Here is a 23589-nt window from a genome sequence, read left to right as displayed (position 1 = left end):
CTTTCAAAGTGCACTTTAATAAAATCTCCATAATACCTGTTATTCTTATTTTAAAAGTAATAGAGGATCACTGTAGATAATTTGAAAAAAATGCACAACAAAAAGGGAAAGTAAAAGTTCCATCACCAAAGAAAGCCACCATTAAATTTTGGTGTATTTTCTTCTACTCCTATATAGCGTGTGTGTGTGTGTGTGTGTGTGTGTGTGTGTGTGTGTGTGTACAGTTTTCTCTTCTGCAAAATTAGGATCATTCTATATAATATTTTTAAATAGATGTAGTTACAGCTGTCAAGTTGCCATGATCATTACAGCTGAAGACTCATGAATACCAAATCAACAGATACACCAAGAAACATCATTTTAGTTTTCTTTTTTAACCTCATCCCTCTCCTTTACTTTTATGAAACCATTTTATATGAACTAATTTTTTTAACCTAAGTAGACTGATTAAAATGTAACAACATTTTCCTTCTCTGCCCGTCTTTCTAAAAACTGTTAATGAACAGTGAACTGGTCAATCAGCAGGTGAGAGCAGAGAAAAAGGACAGGGGCCAAGCTGATGGAGACGATAACTAGCTTCAGATAATCAAGGCTGATTGTGCATTCACTTTCCCATGAATGTCTAAAGCTGAGAAGGGCAATTACCAAGTGCATTAAGTGGAGGGGGTTCTGTGTTGCTTCTTTTATCCTCTCTGATCATCTGTTGAGCTGTTAGAGACCACTTTCTGGGACTCATTTGTAATCAGCACATAGAAAGCAGAAGGCCCCCAACAGGTGTGCCCCTGAATCTGGTGAAAGGTTGGAAAATAGCCCCTCTGAAATTACAGTTAATAAGAGCTAGCATATAAAGGATAGATGCCTCCCCAATAGATAACTCATCTAAAAGATAACTTCTAAAGACATTGGTTGCTGATAATAGAAAGTGATTTGCTGAATCTCATAAAGAGGCTTGGGTTCTTCCCTAAAATGAAATGTAAAATATAACTACTACCGGTAGATGAACTATACTCTTGGAAACTAACTTCTCTGAAACAAGGAAGAAAGGCAGAAAACTGTGATAATCCAAAAACGGGGGAGGAATAGGACTGCGATAAAAACTACCTCCTACTGAATACTATGCGTGCATTTGGCCTAGGTGCTTTATATCAGTTAAGCTTCAAACTACTCTGTGAAATGCATTTTACTCTTTCCACTTTTTAGATGCAGAAACTGAGGCCTCAGAGAGATTAGGTAATAAATAGCTAGTAGGTAGAAGAGCTGGCATTCCAATCCATGACTGCCTTATTCCAAGGTGTTGGACGGTAAAATGTCAGTATTTAACAGAAATATTTCCAGCAAGAGAATGCTCTGATTCTGTTAATGCTGTCATAGTTTTATAGACCAAAATAGTTTTTTTTTTTTCAGCCACGCCGTCCGGCTTGCAGGATCTTAGTTCCCTGAGCAGGGATTGAAACCGGGCCCTCGGCAGTCAAAGTCCTAACCACTGGACCCCCAGGGAATTCCCTATACCAAAATACTTTCATAATCAGCTACAAAACTTGATGACAGTACTCCCTAAGTCCATTCAATTTCTACTTCTTATGAAGAAAATGTGTGATGTCTCCTCCTAAATGGGCATCCCCAGTATAAATTACTGTGAGCCATTATCCTGCCAGAGATAGTTCTCCATGTAAATTAATAAACTGGCAAAAACCTATGGGATGGAGAGAGGAACCAAGATGGCAGAGTAGAAGGACGTGCTCTCACTCCCTCTTGTGAGCACACCAGAATCACAACTAGCTGCTGGACAATCATCGACAGGAAGACACTGGAACTCACCAAAAAAGATACCCCACATCCAAAGACAAAGGAGAAGCCACAATGAGACGGTAGGAGGGGTGCAATCACAATAAAATCAAATCCCACAACTGCTGGGTGGGTGACTCACAAACTGAAGAACACTTATACCACAGAAGTCCACCCACTGGAGTGAAGGTTCTGAGCCCCACGTCAGGCTTCCCAACCTGGGGGTCTGGCAACAGGAGGACAAATTCCTAGAGAATCAGACTTTGAAGGCTAGCAGGATTTGATTGCAGGACTTCAACAGGACTGGGGGAAAGAAAGACTCCACTCTTGGAGGGCACACACAAAGTAGTGTTCGCATTGGGACCCAGGGGAAGGAGCAGTGACCCCAGGGGAGACTGAACCAGACCTACCTGCTAGTGTTGGAGGGTCTCCCGCAGAGGCAGGTGTGGGGGTGTGGCTGTGGCTCACCGTGGGGACAAGGACGCTGGCAGCAGAAGTTCTGGAAAGTACTCCTTGGCGTGAGCCCTCCCAGAGTCCGCCATTAGCCCCACCAAAGAGCCCAGATAGGCTCCAGTGTTGGGTTGCCTCAGGCCAAACAGCCAACAGGGAGGGAATGCAGCCCCACCCATCAGCAGACAAGCAGATTAAAGTTTTACTGAGCTCTGCCCACCAGAGCAACACCCAGCTCTAACCACCACCAGTCCCTCCCATCAGGAAACTTGCACAAGCCTCTTAGACACCCTCATCAAACAGAGGGCAGACAGCAGAAGCAAGAAAAACTACAATCCTGCAGCCTGTGGAACGAAAACCACATTCACAGAAAGATAGACAAAATGAAAAGGCAGAGGGTTATGTACCAGATGAAGGAACAAGATAAAACCCCAGAAAAACAACTAAATGGAGTGGAGATAGGAAACACTCCAGAAAAAGAATTCAGAATAATGATAGTGAAGATGATCCAGGAACTCGGGAAAAGAATGGAGGCAAAGAGTGAGAAGATGCAAGAAATGTTTAAGAAAGACCTAGAAGAATTAAAGAACAAACAAACAGAAATGAACAATACAATAACTGAAATGAAAAATACACTAGAAGGAATCAATAGAAGAATAACTTTCGCAGAAGAATGGATAAGTGACCTGGAAGACAGAATGGTGGAATGCAGTGCTGTGGAACAGAATAAAGAAAAAAGAATGAAAAGAAATGAAGACTCCCTAAGAGACCTCTGGGACAACATTAAATGCAACAACATTCGCATTATAGGGGTCCCAGAAGGAGAAGAAAGAGAGATAGGACCTGAAAAAATATTTGAAGAGATTATAGTTGAAAACTTCCCTAACATGGGAAAGGAAATAGCCACCCAAGTCCAGGAAGCACAGAGAGCCCCAGGCAGGATAAACCCAAGGAGAAACATGCCAAGACACACAGTAATCAAACTGACAAAAATTAAAGACAAAGAAAAATTATTGAAAGCAACAAGGGAAAAATGACAACATACAAGGGAACTCCCATAATGTTAACAGCTGATTTCTCAGCAGAAACTCAACAAACCAGAAGGGAGGGGCATGACATATTTAAAGTGATGAAAGGGAAGAACCTACAACCAAGATTACTCTACCCGGCAAGGACCTCATTCGGACTCGATGGAGAAATCAAAAGCTTTACAGACAAGCAAAAGCTAAGAGAATTCAACACCACCAAACCAGCTCTACAAAAAATGCTAAAGGGACATCTCTAAGTGGGAAACACAAGAGACGAAAAGGACCTACAAAAACAAACCCAAAACAATTAAGAAAATGGTAATAGGAACATACATATCGATAACTACCCAAAGCAATCTACATATTCAATGCAATCCCTCTCAAATTAGCAATGGAATTTTTTTTAACAGAACTAGAATGAAAAAATCTGAAAATCTGTATGGAGACACAAAAACCCCCGAATAGCCAGAGCAGTTTGATGGAAAAAAACAGAGCTGGAGGAATCAGACTCCACGACTTCACACTGTACTACAAAGCTACAGTAATCAAGACAGGACGGGCCTGGCACAAAAACAGAAATACAGATCAATGCAACCGGATAGAAAGCCCTCAGATAATGCCACGCACCTATGGTCAACTAATCTATGACAAAGGAGGCAGGGATACACAGTGCAGAAAGAAGAGTCTCTTCAGTAAGTGGTTCTGGGGAAACTGGACCAAGACATGTAAAACAATGAAGTAAGAACACTCCCATACACCGTACAGAAAAATAATCTGAAAATGGAACAGAGACCTAAACTCAGGACTGTACACTGTGAAACTCTTAGAGGCGAACACAGGAAGAACAGGCTTTGACGTAAATCACAACAAGATCTTTTGTAATCCTCCTCCTAGAGTCATGGAAATAAAAACAGAAATGTACAACTGGGACCTAAGGAAACTTAAAAGCTTTTGCTAAGCACAGGAAACTAAGAACAAGAGGAAAACACAACCCTCAGAACGGGAAAAGTATGTGCATACGAAGCAGCGGACTCGGGATCAATCTCCAAAACATATAAACAGCCCATGCTGCTCGGTATTAAAAAAGCCAACAACGCGCTCTAAAAATGGGCAGAAGCCCTAAACAGCCGATGCTCCAAAGAAGACACAGAGCTGGCCAACAAGCACGTAAACACCGGCTCTACTTCACTAACTATTAGCGAGATGCACACCACAACTACACCGAGCTATCCCCTCACACCATTTAGAAAGGGCATCATCGGAAAATCAACAAAGAACAACTGCTGGACACGGTGTGGAGCAGAGAGAACGCTCTTGCACTGTCGGTGGGATACACCGATGGATACAGCCACTAGGGAGAAGAGTAAGGAGGTTCCTTAAGAAACTAAAACTAGAACTACCACATGACCCAGCGATCCCACTACTAGGCGTATACCCTGAGGAAACCAGAATTCAAAAAGAGACATGTACCAAAATGTTCATCGCAGCTCTATTCACGACAGCCCGGAGAGGGAGACAACCTAAGCGTCCATCATCGGCTGAATGGATAAAGAAGACGTGGCACCTACATACAATGGACTATTACTCGGCCATAAAAAGCAACGAAACTGATCTATCTGTAACGAGGTGGACAGACCTAGAGTCCGTCATACAGGGTGAAGTAAGTCAGAAAGAGAAAGACAAATCCCGTATGCCGACACATATGTATGGAATTTAAGGGGAAAAAATGTGACGAAGAACCTAGGGGTAAGACAGGAATAAAGACACAGACCTACTTGAGAATGGACTTGAGGATATGGGGAGGGGGAAGGGTAAGCTGTGACAAAGCGAGAGAGAGGCATGGACATATATACAGTACCAAACGTCAGGTAGATAGATAGTGGGAAGCAGCCGCATAGCACCGGGAGATCGGCTCGGTGCTTTGTGACCGCCTGGAGGGGTGGGATGGGGAGGCTGGGAGGGAGAGAGACGCAGGAGGGAAGGGATGTGGGAACAGATGTATAGGTATGACTGATTCACTTTGTTCTGAAGCAGAAACTAATAATAAAAAAAGAAAAAAGACACATGCACCCCAGTGTTCACTGCAGCACTATTTACAATAGCCAGGTCATGGAAACACCCTAAAGGCCCATCCCCAGACGAATGGATAAAGAAGATGTGGTACCTATATACGATGGAATATTACTCAGCCAGGAAAGGGAACTGAGTTGGTTCATCTGTACAGGCGTGGATAGACCTAGACACTGTCATACAGAGTGAAGCCAGTCAGAAAGAGAAAATCAGGTGTCGTATATAAACGCACATACATGCAACCTAGAAAAATGGTACAGATGAACCGGTGTGCAGGATAGAACTGACACACAGATGTGGAGGACCAACGTATGGCCACCGAGGGGGGAACGTGGACGGGGTGCTGGTGCTCGTGTGATGAATTCGGAGATTGGGATTGGCATACATACAGTACTATGTGTAAGATGGATAACTAATAAGAACCTGCTGTATAAAAAAATGAAGTGAACGTCAAAAACTCAAAAACCCATACGATAAAAGGAAGATGTGTTCATTTCAACTGATCATTTACTAAATAGACAACCAACTCTGAAGGTAGTTGGGACTGTCAATAAAAAGTTAGAGAAAAAATGAAAGAAATTACTGGAACAGCAACAAAGAAAACAATATCAAAGACCAAAAAAACTAAAAGCTGGTTCTTTGAGAAGATGAACCATACTGGTAAACCTTTAGCCAGACTCATCAAGATAAAGAGGGAGAGGACTGAAATCAATACAATTAGAAATGGAAAAGAAGTTACACCGGACAACACAGAAATACAAAACATCCTAAGAGACGACTACAAGCACTCTATGCTCATAAAATGGACAATCTGGAAGAAATGGACACATTCTTAGAGAGGTACGACGACCTTCCAAGACTGAAGCGGGAAGAAACAGAAAGTATGAACAGACCCAGTGCGAGTAATGAACTTGAGAGTCTGATTACAAATCGTCCAACAAATAAAAGTCCAGTACCAGATGGCTTCACAGGTTAATGCTATCCAACACGTAGAAGAGAAATAACACCCACCTTTCTCAAACTCTTCCAAAGGACTGGCGTGGAGGGAACACTCCGAAACTCTTTCTATGAGGCCACCATCACCCTGTTACGAGAACCAGGCAAAAGAGAGTAGAAAAGAAGTTACACCCCGATATCACTGATGAGCTTAGATGCAAAGCGGCTCAACAAAATAGGAGCCAACAGAATCCAACACCATATTAAAAGCGTCATACCTCATGATCAAGTGGGCTTTATCGCAGGCATGCACGGAATCTTCAAAATACGCAGATCAACGTGATACCCCCTATGAACAAACTGAAGAGGAAAAACCATAGGATTATGCCAATCGATGCAGAAAAACTTGGGACAAATGTCAGCACACATTTATGATAAAGAAAACAAACAAACAAAAAACCCTCCAGAATGTGGGCTTAGAGGGAAACTCACTCAATTTAATCAGGGACGTATACGACAAACCCACAGCAAACATTTTCACTGGTGAAGAACTGAAAGCATGTCCTCTAAGATCAGCAACAAGACAAGGATGACCACTCTCATCACAGTTATTCAACATGGTTTTGGAAGTTCTAGCCACGGCAATGAGAGCAGCACAAGAAATAAAAGGAGCACAAATTGGAAAAGAAGAAGTAACACTGTCACTCTTTGCATATGACATGATACTATACTTAGAGAATCCTAAAGCTGCCACCATAAAACTAGTAGAGCTAGTCCATGGATTTGGTGACGTGGCAGGACACAAAATTAATGCACAGAAATCCCTTGCATTCATATACATTAATGAAGGAAAAACAGAAAGAGAAATTAGGAAGGACTCCCATTTACCCCTGCAGGAAAAGGAATAAAATACCTAGGAATAAACCTACCTAGGGAGACAAAAGAGCTGTATGCAGAAAACTATAAGACACTGATGAATGAAACTGAAGATACAAACAGATGGAGAGATATACCATGTTCTTGGATTGGAAGAATCAATATTGTGAAAATGACTATACTACCCAAAGCAATCTTCAGATTCAATGCAATTCCTATCAAATTACCAATGGCATTTTTTACAGAACTAGAACAAAAAGTCTTAAAATTTGTATGGAGACACAAAAGAACCCGAATAGCCAAAGCAGTCTTGAGGGAAAAAAACGGAGCTGGAGGAATCAGACTCCCTGACTTCAGACTATACTACAAAGCTACAGTAATCAAGACAACATGGTACTGTCACAAAAACAGAAACATAGATCAATGGAACAAGATAGAAATCCCAGAGATAAACCCATGCACCTATGGTCAACTAATCTATGACAAAGGAGTCAAGGATATACAATGGAGGAAAGACAGTCTCTTCAATAAGTGGTGCTGGGAAACCTGGACAGCTACATGTAAAAGAATGAAATTAGAACACTCCCTAACACCATACACAAAAATCAACTCAAAATGGATTAGAGACCTAAATGTAAGACTGGACACTATAAAACTCTTAGAGGAAAACATAGGAAGAACACTCTTTGACATAAATCACAGCAAGATATTTTTTGATCCACCTCCTACAGTAATGGAAATAAAAACAAAAATAAACAAATGGGACCTAATGAATCTTAAAAGCTTTTGCACAGCAAAGGAAACCATAAACAAGACGAAAAGACAACCCTCAGAATGGGAGAAAATATTTGCAAACGAATCAATGGACAAAGGGTTAATCTCCAAAATATATAAACACCTCATGCAGCTCAATATTAAAGAAAGAAACAACCCAATCCAAAAATGCGCAGAAGACCTAAATAGACATTTCTCCAAAGAAGACATACATATGGCCAAGAAGCACATGAAAAGCTGCTCAACATCACTAATTATTAGAGAAATGCAAATCAAAACTACAGTGAGGTATCACCTCACACCAGTTAGAATGGGCATCATCAGAAAATCTACAAACAACAAATGCTGGAGAGGGTGTGGAGAAAAGGGAACCCTCTTGCACTGTTGGTGGGAATGTAAATTGATACAGCCACCATGGAGAACACTATGGAGGTTCCTTATAAAACTAAAAATAGAATTACCATATGATCCAGCAATCCCACTACTGGGCATATACCCAGAGAAAACCATAATTCAAAAAGACACATGCACCCCAATGTTCATTGCAGCACTATTTACAATAGCCAGGTCATGGAAGCAACCTAAATGCCCATTGACAGATGAATGGATAAAGAAGATGTGGCACATATATACAATGGAATATTACTCAGCCATAAAAAGGAACGAAATTGAGTCATTTGTTGAGACGTGGATGGATCTAGAGACTGTCATACAGAGTGAAGTAAATCACAAAGAGAAAAACAAGTATCATATATTAACGCATGTATGTAAAACCTAGAAAAATGGTACAGATGAACCAGTTTGCAGGGCAGAAGTTGAGAGATGTAGAGAACAAACGTATGGACACCAAGTAGGGAGAGCTGTGGTGGGGTGGGGATGGTGGTGTGCTGAATTGGGCGATTGGGATTGACATGGATACACTGCTGTGTATAAAACTGATGACTAATAAGAACCTGCTGTATAAAAAAAATTAAAATTGAATTAAAAATTTTAAAAAAATTAATAAACTGGCAACTTATAACTTTGATTACTGTAGAAGACAGGGGGTTTGCTACCCAGCAACTGTCGACTCCGCTTGTCTGCCCTGCCTTTATCCTTTCTACTGGAACCTCTAAAACCCTCCTCTACATAGTCATGTGCTTCACTAAATCAAACATAGGAATCCCATTCCTCTAACCAGGGAGTGTTTTGGGAACAAGCATGTAAGGCAGTTCTAACCACTGAAATGAGAGATGAAGTATGCTCATGGGCTTATGGGAAAAGTTTCTTCACTTTTAATAAGAAACACATTGACTAGGGCTCCTTAAAAAAATTACTAATTTCAGATCTGGGGCAGAGAATGTACAAAGTAAGCCTGGGAAATCTTGTTTTGTTGGAAAGCAAAAGAGTTTTTAAAGATGAATGGAGTCTTATCAAAAGGACATACAATAGCCACTAGGAAGGGTCTCTCCTGGATCAAAATTGGGACAACTTGAGTATCAAAAGAATAAGGACTATAATTGATTGAAACCTTTTGAATATATAAAAGTCCTAGAAATATTATTTAAAAAGAAAGTCAAAACAAACAAACTCAATTGTCACCATTACACCAAAACTTCACTTTGAAAATTGGTAATTAAAAGTTGAGTCAACCATTTATCTTACCTTTCTAGTCCTTAAGGGTAACCTAATAAATAGTTCTGTTGATTCTCTTTTTTTCATAAGAATTTCAGCTAATAAATATCATTCTGTAAAACACTAATGAAATAATTGAGTCAGGCAACTATCTTCAGTTGTAGCCAGAGCCATTAGGTCAAAAAAAGTTAATGGGGACCTGGATAGTTACATTAAGTGCCAAAGTACCATATCACAAATTATTTACTAGTTGCAAGGAAAATGTTACTTTACGATGTTATTTCACAATGAAGAGAGGAGGCTGAAATCCCCTTATTTTACCACCACTAAGAACGGGACAGTCAGATATTACTTGACTCTTAATATGATGCAATAAGTACACAACATCACCTATGAAGTATTCCTTCTTAACATGTTTAATCTGAACCTATATAACCCTTTAAATCCAACATCGTTTACAGGAAATATGGAGGACAGAAAAACACCTCAAAGAAACAACCAAACAAAGTGAATCTGAGTCATTCTACAGGACAACAGACTGAGCCTTTCGACATTTCAATTTTATGCACAAAACAGGAAGGAGGTAATTTTCTAGAATCACTATGAAAAGAGATTAGGAGATATAACAATAATATGTAATGAATGATCCTTGATTAGATTTTTGTTTGAACCAGCCATAAAAGACATTTTGGGGAAAACTGAAATCTGAATATGGCCTGGAATATTAGATGCTATTAAGGAATAGTTATTAAATTTTAGGTATGAAAATAATATGATTAGTTAAGGAAATATCCTTTTTTCAGGGGTGCATTCTAAAGAAATTTCATGATGTCAGTAATTTAAAATTATTCATCAGAAAAGAGATGAAGCAAATATGTCAGAATGTTAATGATTATATCTATGTGATCGGTATGGCTAATTTTTATATTATGCTCTCTACTTTTATGAGCAATTAAACTTTAAACAGTCTCCCCCAAAAGTGATGACGAGTCTCTCTTCTACTGGATATTATTGGGTCTGCACATGATCCCAAAAATTGAGGCACCTGTCTTGATGTCATCAGGAGAGCAAGCCTGAAGGGAAAAGTTGGCATGCGGAGGGTGGAAGAGCAGGAGGACAGAAAACCTGCTTCCCTGATGACATTGCTGAACCACTGAATTACCCAACCCTGAGCACCTACTGAGCTTCTTCAAATGTGAGCTAATACAATTTTCTTATTATTTATGCCATTTTGAATTGTATTCAGTTACATAGAGCCAAAAATATCCCAACTAATACCATTTTTGAAAACCAGTGTCCAAGTGCCCTCTTCCCACTCCCTTGAATGCTCTTCCGGCAGGTACTTGTATGACTTGCTCCCTCACTCCGTTCACGTCTCTGCTCAAACGCCACTTCCTCAGAGAACCCTAGCTGGACCACTCTGTATAAAATAGCAATCTCCCTTTGTTCAGGGTAAACTGAAAAACTGAAGATCCTCAGCAAGTTGAAGACTAGTCCTAGAATCTATGTTGACCCCACCAATGTGCAAACACCTTACAACATCCAGAAAAAAATAGTATCACTCTTTAAATTTTCATAACTTTTCATTTACCCATTTCTTTCCATACTTATTCTATTTTATCATGTATTATGGGTATTTGTGGACACACCTTATCCCTCCCACTAAATTCCTGTAGCTGTGTGCTGAAGCCAGTTTGTACCAGCTCTTGAGCACCAAGTATGCATCTCTTTCTAACTCCACTTTCACTGATGTTATATTGGTAGCCTGAAATGAGTCACAGTGGGTGTATTTACACCACGGAAATCAGCAAATGCCACACATCAGGGCTCCCCCCCTCCACAAAGAGACAGTCATTAAACATTTAGCAGCACACCATGCTTCCATATCGTATATACTTTTATGTTCCTCAGATTACAGAGGACAGTGTCTTTCATTTATTAATTCAGCAAGTATTTATTAACAGCCAACTATGTGCAAATGGTCCCAGCTCTAGGGAGTGCAACAATGAATAAACAGACAAAGTCTTTTCCCTTTAGAGCTTACATTCTAAGGTGGGAAACAGACAACAACAAATAAGCAAATAAACATATATAATGTATAAGAAGCAGGGTATAAAAGCAGGGTAAGATAATAGACGCAAATCAGGGTTAGGTGAAGGGGAAATGTATTTCCAACACTGGGTGGTCAAGCTAGGCTTCTCTGAGACTGTGGCATTTGAACAGACCTGAAGGAAATGAGAGAGTGAGCCATGTGAGTATCTGCAGAAAGAGCATTCGAAGAAGAGGGAACAGCAAGTGCAAAGAACCTGAGATGGAAGCGTTCCTGATGTGTTTGAGTAGCTGCAAGCAAGTCAAAGCACCTAGAACAAAGCGAAACAAGGGAAAAAGTAGAAAATGAGGTCACAGAGGTAGCTCAACCAGATCACGTAAGCCTTGGTAGGAACTTTAGATTTCATTCCAAGTGTGATAGAAAGCTAATGAAGAGTTTGGACTGGGAACGTGGCATAATGTTTTGTGTTTTAAAGGGATGATTCTGGATGCCAGGCTGTAGGGGATTAAGAGAAGCAGCAAGGACACTAGTTAAGAGCTACTGAAGCAACCTAGATGATATTTGGACAAATAGGATAAGCACAGTCAGTTGTTAGTTTGAACAAGACACAATCGGGTCATTTACATGAAGGTGCTATTCACAAAATAGACCTAGAGTAACTCTTGTGAGAGCTGTAGGCAAATGTAGAGGTACAGAGATTCCAGATCTCCTGGCTGAGTCCTGGAGCAATGGAGGACAGAGCCCCCTCTTACACAGACCCACCCAAGCATGCAGCCTTACCCCCACTTGGGAAAGGATACATGCACATACTTACAGGCACACAACAAGTAGAGTCCCCATGCTCCTCTCTCCCTCCCCGCCTTCACTCCTGAGCCATGTCCTGGGTTGCCTATGGCATCCAGAGGGATCAGCCACCCACAATCCCTGGACCAACCACTTCAGATTGAGCAATAATGTGCTAATATAAAATTTTCCTTTGAAATTTGCTAGGAGAGTAGATCTTAAAATGTATATATATGTATAACTGAGTCACTTTGCTGTACAGCAATAATTAATACAACATTGTAAATCAACTATACTTCAATAAAAAAGAAGGAAAGTTCTCATCACAGGAAAAAGAAACTTCGTAACTATGTGTAGTGATGGATGTTAACTAGACTAATTATGGTTATCATTTCACAATATATAACTATCAAATCATTATGCTACATATCTGAAACTAACATAATGCTATATGTCAGTTACATCTCAATAAAAGAAAATTCCCACTTGAAAGGAGTCCTTTATCTAAATGTCACAAAATCCTGAAGGCTAGTAACCCCTAGTAGACAAGGGTGGTATATGTGGAGATGGTTAAGAAGTAGTCTGCTTTGAAAGGTAGAATAGACCAAACTTGCTAATGGGTTGGATGGGGTTGTGTTAATAGGAAAAGAATGTAGGAATTAGACTAAGCAAGTGGATGAATATTAATGCCCTTTACTGAGATGGGAAAGACTGGGTGAATACTGTTTGGATAGGTAAATCAAGAGTTCTCTTTGGGACATGTTAATTAGAGAATTCTATTATACAATCAAATGCCAATATGGAATAGGCGATTGAATATATGGGTCTGGATCTCAGAGGGTAGGTCACACCTAGAGAGATATTTGGAAATCAACTAAGTATACTAAAGCCATGGATTGAAGAGAATAGGTACTCAATAAACACGTCTTGAGTGAAAAAAAGACTGTCCTAATAGGATTTGTGTATATATAACCCTAAGGAGATTCTGGCTCAAGATAATCAATGATATTCACAGTTTTCGGTAACCTCAGTATTAATTCTACAGGAGGAGTCCCAAATAAACAAAAACAATGTGCTTACCTTCAAGGTGCTTATGACAGAATTGAGAAAACAGAAGGAACACCCACACCAATTTTACAAAATTTTAAAAAATCAATAAAGGCATTGTGTAGTGAAAAACACAACTATAAACTGAACCATAATCAACTTTAAGTACTCTATTTTAGAATTTCCGAATTTCAAAACCCTTGTATAGAGAAATTCTGCATGACATTTCAGCTTTGCAATTTCCTTTCACCCAGTAGTTCTCTAGCTTGCCTGCATATTGAAATCACCTGGGGAACTTTTAAAATGACTTATATCCCATCCCAGAGATTCTGATTTAATTGGTCCTGGCTGTGGTCTGGGCATCAGGGCTGTAAAAACCTTCCAGGTGATTCTGATGTGCAGCCAGGGTTGAAAAACACTACTGAAGTATAAAAGGCTTGTGGCAGAAGATGCCAGGTATGGTAACAAGAATTTCTTGATATATGTATATGTGAGGGAGCAACCCAAACATGTTTGACCAAATGCATCAATAGGGCTGTCATTAAATAGAGAGGAAAAATATAAAAATTCAAACTATATGGGCTTCCCTGGTGGCGCAGTGGTTGCGAGTCCGCCTGCCGATGCAGGGGACACGGGTTCGTGCCCCGGTCCGGGAAGATCCCACATGCCGTGGAGCGGCTGGGCCCGTGAGCCATGGCCACTGAGCCTGCGCACCCGGAGCCTGTGCTCCGCAACGGGAGAGGCCACAACAGTGAGAGGCCCGCGTACCGCAAAAAAAAAAAAAAAAAAAAAAAAAAAATCAAACTATAAAGGGTTAAATCAGCCATATATGTAATCAATCTTTAAATATAAAAAATAGAGACTAATAGAATTGTTTGGTATCTCAAAAATGACTGAGATTCAATTTATCCAAGACTGTACTGTTATTTCAATAGCTGTAAAAGAAATACTGTAACTAACAACAAGAGAAACATAAAGAAATCAAAAGGTAATTGGGAGAGCCCACTAATTCTAAGTAATGAGATGAAAGCTGGCCTAAATTTTAGAGTATGTTTAAAGATATCCAATTGTAGGTCTTTCTCAAAATACAATAGATAGAATTAGACTAATAAATTGTTGTTTAATGAAGACACCAGGAAACTTGCTTTTAATAAATAGGTGAGAATTATATTTAATTAGTATATAGTTTGTTGACTTCAAAAGTGCCAGAAAATATTTAGAAAGTTTATTCTTGAAAACGGTTTGCTTGGTAAAGCAGTTTACATATTAGTTCACTATAGATATTTAGTTAGTGATAAAAGTGGCATTTCAAATCAGTGAGAGAAAGTTTCTTTTTAATAAATTGCACTACGATAGCTAACTAAACATAAGGCAAAATATATAAAGTTGAATTCCTAGCTAACACCCTACACCAAAATAAATTATTTATGAAACAAAAGTATAAATATAGAAAATAAAACAATGAAAGATCTAGAAGGAATTTATCTATTTAACTCAAGAGGGAATTTACTTTTAATCTTGGTGTGGGGAAGACCTTTCTAAAAAAGATGCAAAATCCAGAAGTCATAAAGTAAAATAATGATTAAATTGACAAGAAAATATTATAAAATATCCACACGGCAACAAAATATTATAACCAAAAAAAAAAGATAATCAGCAAGAAAGGGAAAATATTTTTTAACTATAGGAAATGGCTTCTTTTTATAATTTACATAATAAAAAAGGTGAACAATCTTATAAAAAAATAGGCAGAGAATATGAATAGAAAGTTAAAGAAAAAGGGAATATAATCAATTCCATAGTAAAAGATGCTTTATCTCAGTATAAATATATTTATAAATATAAATAAAACATCAATGCAATTTTATCCCTGTCAGATTTAAAAAATTAAAAGCTACTTTGTTATAAAGCAGAAACTAAACTTTACACTATTGTAAAGCAATTATACTCCAATAAAGATGTTAAAAAATAAAAAATTAAAAAAATAAAAAGCTATATAACATCTAACATTGTTTTTCTGGTCCAGGATAAGATAGAGTAGATGTACTTCTCCCACTTCTTCCCACTAAGTACAGCTAAACACTCTGGACATTACATATAAAAGAAACCTAAGACTGTGAAATGTGGTGAAAAGAAAGACTAGCTAGAGACCTCAGGAATCATGAAAACAACCTAGCAGTAAGTTCTCTGGGTTCTCTTTCTGGTTAATATATCCTATACTGAATTCTGGAGAAGCCAGTAACCCAGAAATGCCAGTGGGCAGAGACAAAAACAACTGCAAGAATAGCTTGTACTCTCTAGCCAAAGGACCAGGAAAAGGGCAGCCTGGCAAGACAGAAACTTTTAGACAATAACTACCCAAATCCAGCCTACCACCACAAAAAACTGCAGCCCCATCACCCACCACCCACATCAACAAAGGCTTAATAGGAAGCCTAGATTTTGATGCTTGCCCAGCAGTAACAAAGTGCTCCTTTTCCCCAACTGGGGTGGTGGTAGAAAAGTCTGAGTGGGGAGCTAGGGCTTCCATCCCTGCTGGATAATAATAAACCTCACTCCACTCCCTGTGGTGTCAGTGGGGGCCCACACAGGGAGCAATAACAAGGCATCCTGCTCGCTCCAGGGAGTGGTGTCACAGCACGGGGTGGGTGTCACTGGAAGCCTAATGGGAAGCATGAACTTCCACCCCTGCCCAGAAATAATAAAGTGCCCCTCACCCACAGGATGTCAAAAGAGGCCAAGTGGGGAACTTGGACTTCTACCTCCACTTGGCCATAATGAGGTGGCATGCTTGTTCACTTTGCCTGCTTGGGGTCAGAGGAGGCCTGCTAAAACAAAATTTAAATAAGAACCAAAGACATAAATAACACCAAAAATGTCCATGATACAATTGAAAATCACTTGTCATACCAAGAACAAGAAATATCTCAACTTGAATGACAATAAGACAACTAGCAGACATCAACAATGAATTACAGAGATGTTAGAATTACATAATAAGGATTTAAAGTAGCCATCATTAGGACTTCCCTGGTGGTCCAGTGGTTAAGACTCCACACTTCCACTGCAGGGGGAATGGGTTTGATCCCTGGTTGGGGAACTAAGATCCCGCACGCTGCCTCAGTGTGGCCAAAAAATAAATAAAAAATAAAGTAGCCATCATAAAAATACAACTATGAAAGTGCTTGCAACAAATCATAAAAAAGAAAGTCTCAGCAAAGAAACAAAAGGTATATGAGGAGAGCCAAGCAGAACTTTTAGAGCTAAAAGAAAAAAAAATACAATAATCTATAAGGAAAAACTCACTGGATGAGTTTAAAAGCAGAATGGGAATGACGGAAAAAGAATTATTGAACTTGAAAATAGAACAATAGAAATTATCCCATTAGAACGATAGAGGGAAAATAGACTGAAAAAAAATGAACAGAGCCTCAGGGACTTCTGGGACTGTAAAAAAAGATCTAATATCTTGATCAATGGTGTCTCAGAAGGACTGGTAAAGAAGGTGGGGCACAAATATTATTCAAAGAAAGAGTGGTAGAAATTTTCCCAAATTTAGGAAAATACATAAACCTACAGATTTAAATTTCTGAGTGAATCCTAAACAGGATAAGCCCAAACAAACCCATGCTTGGACACATCATAATCAAACTTCTCAAAACTAAAGGCTAAGAAAAAAATCTGAAAGCAGTAAGAGGGAAGCAATACCCATAGACAAAAACAATTTAAATGACAACAGATTTCTCATCAGAAGCCATGGAGGGGAGAGGAGGTGTGGGTGTGACTACAATGGGGTAGAACAAGAGATCTTTGTAGTGATGGAATAGTTCTATATCTTGATTGTGGCGGTGGTTACACAAATCTACACATGTGCTAAAAGGCATAGAATTATATACATGCATTGTATCAATATCCATTTCCTGGTTTTAATATTTTACTATGGTTATGAAGAAGTAAATGATGGGAGAAATGGTGAGGGATACACAGATCCTTACTTATTATTCTCATTTATGATTGTTATATACTCCTTACGGGTTGACCCTCTTATCATAAAATGTCTTTCTTTGTCTCTAGCATAAAGTCCATTTTGTCTGATATTAGTATGGCCATTATACTAATATCAACATTAGTATGACAAAACTATGAGTTTTTAACAGCAAAAATATTAAAGTATATTCTGGAGTTTCTAACATATGTAGAAGTGAAGTATATGGCAACAACAGCATAAACGATGGAATGGCTATAGATGGAATTATATTGTTGTAAGTTTCTTACATTATATATGAAGTGGTATAATATTAACTCAAGGTAGACTGCAATAAGTTAAGGCTGCATATTGAAATCCACAGAGAACCCACTTAAAAAAATAGTAAAGAGGTATGGTTTTAAAAAGACAATTGAGAGAGTAAAATGGAATACTAAAAACTAAAAGTTTAGAAAACTTTAACTTAGAGGAGATAGGAAAAGAGAAACGAATGAAGAATGGAGGAGATAAACAGACAAACATCAAGAAGATAAATTTAAATCCAACAATATTAAAAATTATATTAGATACAAATGAACTGAAGACTCCAATTAGACAGAGGTCATCAGACTAGATTTGTTTAAAAAGCAAGATCCAACTATATGGTATTTGTAAGAGACAATTTTAAATACAAAGACACAAATAGCATAAAAGTAAAGAAATAGGAAAAGATATATCACACAAACACTAAGCTTTATTAAACTCAGAGTAAATTTCAAGACAAGGAGTTTTGCTGAAGGTAAAGAGGTTCATTTTGCAATGATAAAACATACATTCGTCAAGGAGACAAGAAAAAAATTTTTTTATTATTATTTTTTTTTATTGGAGTATAATTGCTTAACAATGGTGAGTCAGTTTCTGCTATATAACGAAGGGAGCCAACTATACGTATACATATATCCCCATATCCCCTCCCTCTTGCATCTCCCTCCCACCCTTCCTATCCCACCCCTCTAGGTGGTCACAAAGCACCAAGCTGATCTCCCTGTGCTATGCGGCTGCTTCCCACTAGCTATCTACCTTACGTTTGTAGTGTATATATGTCCATGCCACTCTCTCACTTCATCCTAGCTTACCCTTCCCCCTCCCCGTGTCCTCAAGTCCATTCTCTATATCTGCGTCTTTATTCCTGTCCTGCCCCTAGGTTCTTCAGAACCATTTTATTTTTTAGATTCCATATATGTGTGTTAGCATATGGTATTTGTTTTTCTCTTTCTGACTTACTTTACTCTGTATGACAGTCTCTAGGTCCACCCACCTCACTACAAATAACACAATTTTGTTTCTTTTTATGGCTGAGTAATATTCCATTGTATATATGTGGCACATCTTTATCCATTCATCTGTCGATGGACACTTAGGTTGCTTCCATGTCATGGCTATTGTAAATAGTGATGCAGTGAACATTGTGGTACATGACTGCTTTTGAATTATGGTTTTCCCAGGGTATATGCCCAGTAGTGGGACTGCTGGGTTGTATGGCAGTTCTATTTTTAGTTTTTTAAGGAACCTCCATACTGTTTTCCATAGTGGCTGTATCAATTTACATTCCCACCAACAGGGCAAGAGGATTCCCTTTTCTCCACACCCTCTCCAGCATTTATTGTTTGTAGATTTTCTGATGATGCCCATTCTGACTGGTGTGAAGTGATATCTCATGTAGGTTTGATTTACATTTCTCTAATGATTAGTGATGTTGAGCATCCTTTCGTGTGATTGTTGGCAAACTGTATATCTTCTTTGGAGAAATGTCTCTTTAGGTCTTCTGCCCATTTTTGGATTGGGTTGTTTCTTTCTTTGATATTGAGCTGCATGAGCTGCCTGTATATTTTGGAGATTAATCCTTTGTCAGGTACTTCGTTTGCAAATATTTTCTCCCAATCTGAGGGTTGTCTTTTCATCTTGTTTATGGTTTCCTTTGCTGTGCAAAAGCTTTGAAGTTTCATTAGGTCCCATTTGTTTATTTCTGTTTTTATTTCCATTTCTCTAGGAGGTGAGCCAAAAAAGGATCTTGCTGTGGTTTATGTCATAGAGTGTTCTGCCTATGTTTTCCTCTAAGAGTTTGATAGTGTCTGGCCTTACATTTAGGTCTTTAATCCATTTTGAGTTTATTTTTGTGTATGGTGTTAGGGAGTGTTTTAATTTCATTCTTTTACATGTAGCTGTCCAGTTTTCCCAGCACCACTTATTGAAGAGGCTGTCTTTTCTCCATTGTATATTCTTGCCTCCTTTATCAAAGATAAGGTGACCATATGTGCGTGGGTTTATCTCTGGGCTTTCTATCCTGTTCCATTGATCTATATTTCTGTTTCTGTGCCAGTACCATACTGTCTTGATTGCTGTAGCTTTGTAGTATAGTCTGAAGTCCAGGAGCCTGATTCCTCCAGCTCCGTTTTTCTTTCTCATTATTGCTTTGGCTATTCAGGGTCTTTTGTGTCTCCATACAAATTGTGAAATTTTTTGTTCTAGTTCTGTGAAAAATGCCAGTGGTAGTTTCATAGGGATTGCACTGAATCTGTAGATTGCTTTGGGTAGTGCAGTCATTTTCACAATATTGATTCTTCCAATCCAAGAATATGGTATATCTCTCCGTCTGTTGGTATCATCTTTAATTTCTTTCATCAGTGTCTTATAGTTTTCTGCATACAGGTCTTTTGTCTCCTTAGGTAGGTTTATTCCTAGGTATTTTATTCTTTTTTGTTGCAATGGTAAATGGGAATGTTTCCTTAATTTATCTTTCAGATTTTTCATCATTCGTGTATAGGAATGCAAGAGGTATCTGTGCACTAATTTTGTATCCTGCTACTCTACCAAATTCATTGATTAGCTCTAGTAGTTTTCTGGTAGCATCTTTAGGATTCTCTATGTATAGTATCATGTCATCTGCAAAGACAGTTTTACTTCTTCTTTTCTGATTTGGATTCCTTTTATTTCTTTTTGCTTTTCTGATTGCTGTGGCTCAAACTTCCAAAACTATGTTGAATAATACTGGTGAGAGTGGGCAACCTTGTCTTGTTCCTGATCTTAGAGGAAATGGTTTCAGTTTTTCACCGTTGAGAATGATGTTGGCTGTGGGTCTGTCACATATGGCCTTTATCATGTTGAAGTAACTTCTCTCTATGCCTACTTGCTGGAGGGATTTTATCATAAATGGGTGTCGAATTTTGTCAAAAGCTTTTTCTGCATCTATTGAGATGATCATATAGTTTTTATTCTTCAATTTGTTAATATGGTGTATCACACTGATTGATTTGCATATATTGAAGAATCCTTGCATTCCTGGGATAAACCCCACTTGATCATGGTGTATGATCCTTTTAATGTGTCGTTGGATTCGGTTTGCTAGTATTTTGTTGAGGATTTTTGCATCTATTTTCATCAGTGATATTGGCCTATAGTTTTCTTTTTTTGTGACATCTTTCTCTGCAAAGGAGGTACAATTTTAAATCGCTATTCACCTAATAATAGAACTTCAAAATGTATGAAGCAAAATTGACCAAACTAAGAGGAGAAATAGACAACTAATCATAGTTTCAATTTTAACACCTCTCTTTCTCTTATGACCTTCTCTGTCTCTCTCTCCCAGTAATAGACAGAATGAAGGAAAAAATAAGTAATGGCATAGAAGACTTCAACAGTACTATCAACCAACTAGATTAACATGTATAGAACACTGCACTCAACAAATGCAGATAAACAATTCTTTTCAAGTGTAGAGGTAATATTCACCAAGATATGCTGTGTAACAAAGCAAGTCTCAATATGTTTTTTTTTTTTTTTTTTTTTTTTGCGGTACCCATGCCTCTCACTGCTGTGACCTCTCCCGTTGCGGAGCACAGGCTCTGGACGCGCAGGCTCAGCAGCCATGGCTCACGGGCTTAGCCGCTCCGCGGCATGTGGGATCTTCCCGGACCGGGGCACGAACCTGTGTCCCCTGCATCGGCAGGCGGACTCTCAACCACTGCGCCACCAGGGAAGCCCTCAATATGTTTTTAAAAGATAGAATCAAACATAATTTATTTTCTGAATTAATTTAAAAATCAATAACAAAGAGATACTAGAGAATCTGCAAATATTTGGAAATAAAGCCATATCTTTGAAAGAAGCCATGGGTAAAAAGTAATCATACAAAATTAGAAAATATTTTGAACTATATGATAATGAAAACACAATATATCAAAATTTGTAGGATTTATCTAAAGCAGTATTTAGAAGGAAACCTATAGCTTTAAAATGCTTGTATTAGGAGAAAAGAAAACTTCTACCTTAGGAAGCCAGATTTTAAAAGGAGCAAAGAAAACCCAAAGTAAGTTTAAGATAGAATGTAAGAAAAATAATAAAAGGGAAATAAATAAAATAGAAAACAGAAAAGCAAAAGCTAAAAATTGTCTATCTAAATGGTTAATAAAATTGATAAACCTCTAGCTTGGCTGATGAAGAAAAAATCAGAGAAAATATCAATTACCAATGTCAGGGATGAAAGTGAGGACATTACTACAGATACTACTACAGGTGTTAAAAGGTAATAAGGTAATATATGAACAACTTTATACCAATGAATTTGACAACATAAATGAACAAAATTCCTTGAAAAACAAAATTTTAAAATGTATAATTTATAAAACCTAACAAAAGAAATCAAAAATCTGAATAGCCTTATATCTTTTAAAGAAATTATGAACTTTCCTACAAAGAAAATTGAAGGCAAGTTTGGCTTCACCTGTGAATCCTATCAAACATTTAAGAAAGAATTACAGCAATTTTACACAAAATCTTTCAGAAAACCCAGTGTTACTGAACCAAACTCGGGTCTGCTCACCCAACACACATTAATGCCAATCTACTGACAACCGGATTATGGTGAAGGAAAGTACAGTATTTATTGCAGGTGTCAAGCAAGGAGAATGGGCAGCTCAGCCAGAACACCTGGATGGCTTTCAGGCAAAGGTTTTAAAGACAGTGTTAGGGGAGAGGGTCGTAGGATGCCTGATTAGCTTGTGGACCTTCTTTCTTATTGGTTGGTGGTGAGGTCATAGGATGATGTTTTGGAAATCTCAGTCAGCAACCTACTGGTTCCACCCAGTCTGAGGTCTACATGCTTGTGATCAGCATGGAGTCACCATCCTCCACTGGGTGAGGGGTCGTAGTTTCTGCAGAACAACTCAGAGATATGCATCACATTGTTATCTATATCCCTTCAGGAGGTACTAGGAGTCCCATGACTCTGTTGTTCTAATCATTAACTGCTTGAGTCTGCTCTTTGGAACTCAGGAAAGGCCTAGGAGACTAAAGTCTTTTTTCTACAAACAAGAGACAGGGGGCACAGAGGACCTTTGTACCCAAGAAGGCCCTAGAGAGTCCTGCTTGGTTTCAATCCCTTTTCTTTGACACTCCTCAATCCTGAGGGGAACATGGGCGAAGGAAGAAAGGGAATAAAGTTTTGGATAGAGAGATTAATCATAAATTCTGCAGGGGAACTCAGTTTTAGGGGGAGTTGGTTTCACTAGGAGGAAGTGACTTTCAATTTGATTTATAAGACTAGAATAACCCTGATACCAAAATCTGTGTATAGGGTGTACTTGACTGAATTTGCTTCAGGCCATTGCTTGTCTATAAACTTTAAACCAACATGTATAAAGCCAATGCATACTCAATGGAGCCAACGTAATTTTTTTCAACCCCAGCCAGCAATCCTTTAATAAAAGTAATCATAAAGCTGTTGGTCATGACATTTGGCTCTACCAGAAAACAATGTCATTGGGAGCAACAGTGATACCACTTTACAACTTTCCCATAATTCAATCATCAGATTTTAAATAAATCATTTCTCCCAAACAACAGAATCACCAGAAAGCTTTATCCATGCCAAAGACCCAGAAATTAGTATAAAAGTTAGTGAGTTTTTCTTACACTTCCATAGAAATTACACTCAAGTAACCAAACTGGCTTATCCAAAATGACTGTTACATGCAAACCAAGCCAAAAGGTCAGCTTGGCACCAGAAATAGTTACAGGCATTTCCTAAGTATTTCTCTTAAGTTGTATAGGAGGAATTTCAGTAGCAACAATCCCTTCCAAATAAACGACAAAGCTTGGCCCTTAGCAGTGACTGCACTTCAACCAAGAGTAGCTACCATGAGTATCAGAAACAC

The 23589-nt window shown here is 38.5% G+C and overlaps 1 protein-coding gene across 1 annotated transcript in view; it reads right to left on the bottom strand.

Annotated features, from left to right (window-relative positions):
- The window catches only part of LOC308608555 (uncharacterized protein), a 934308-nt gene that overhangs the window by 816627 nt on the left and 94092 nt on the right, over positions 1 to 23589 (bottom strand). Inside the window, exons 3-4 of the mRNA XM_081221773.1 lie at positions 6548 to 6629; positions 6345 to 6417 (exon numbers count right to left, since the gene is read on the bottom strand). The gene's annotated coding sequence lies outside the window, so the exon portion shown is untranslated. The remainder of the gene's footprint in view (positions 1 to 6344; positions 6418 to 6547; positions 6630 to 23589) is intronic.

The sequence above is a fragment of the Mesoplodon bidens genome (assembly GCF_964165515.1).
Source record: "Mesoplodon bidens genome assembly, chromosome: X".
Classification (NCBI taxonomy): domain Eukaryota; kingdom Metazoa; phylum Chordata; class Mammalia; order Artiodactyla; family Ziphiidae; genus Mesoplodon; species Mesoplodon bidens.
Note: the sequence above shows the minus strand (reverse complement) of the source record. Positions and strands in the feature narration are given on the sequence as shown.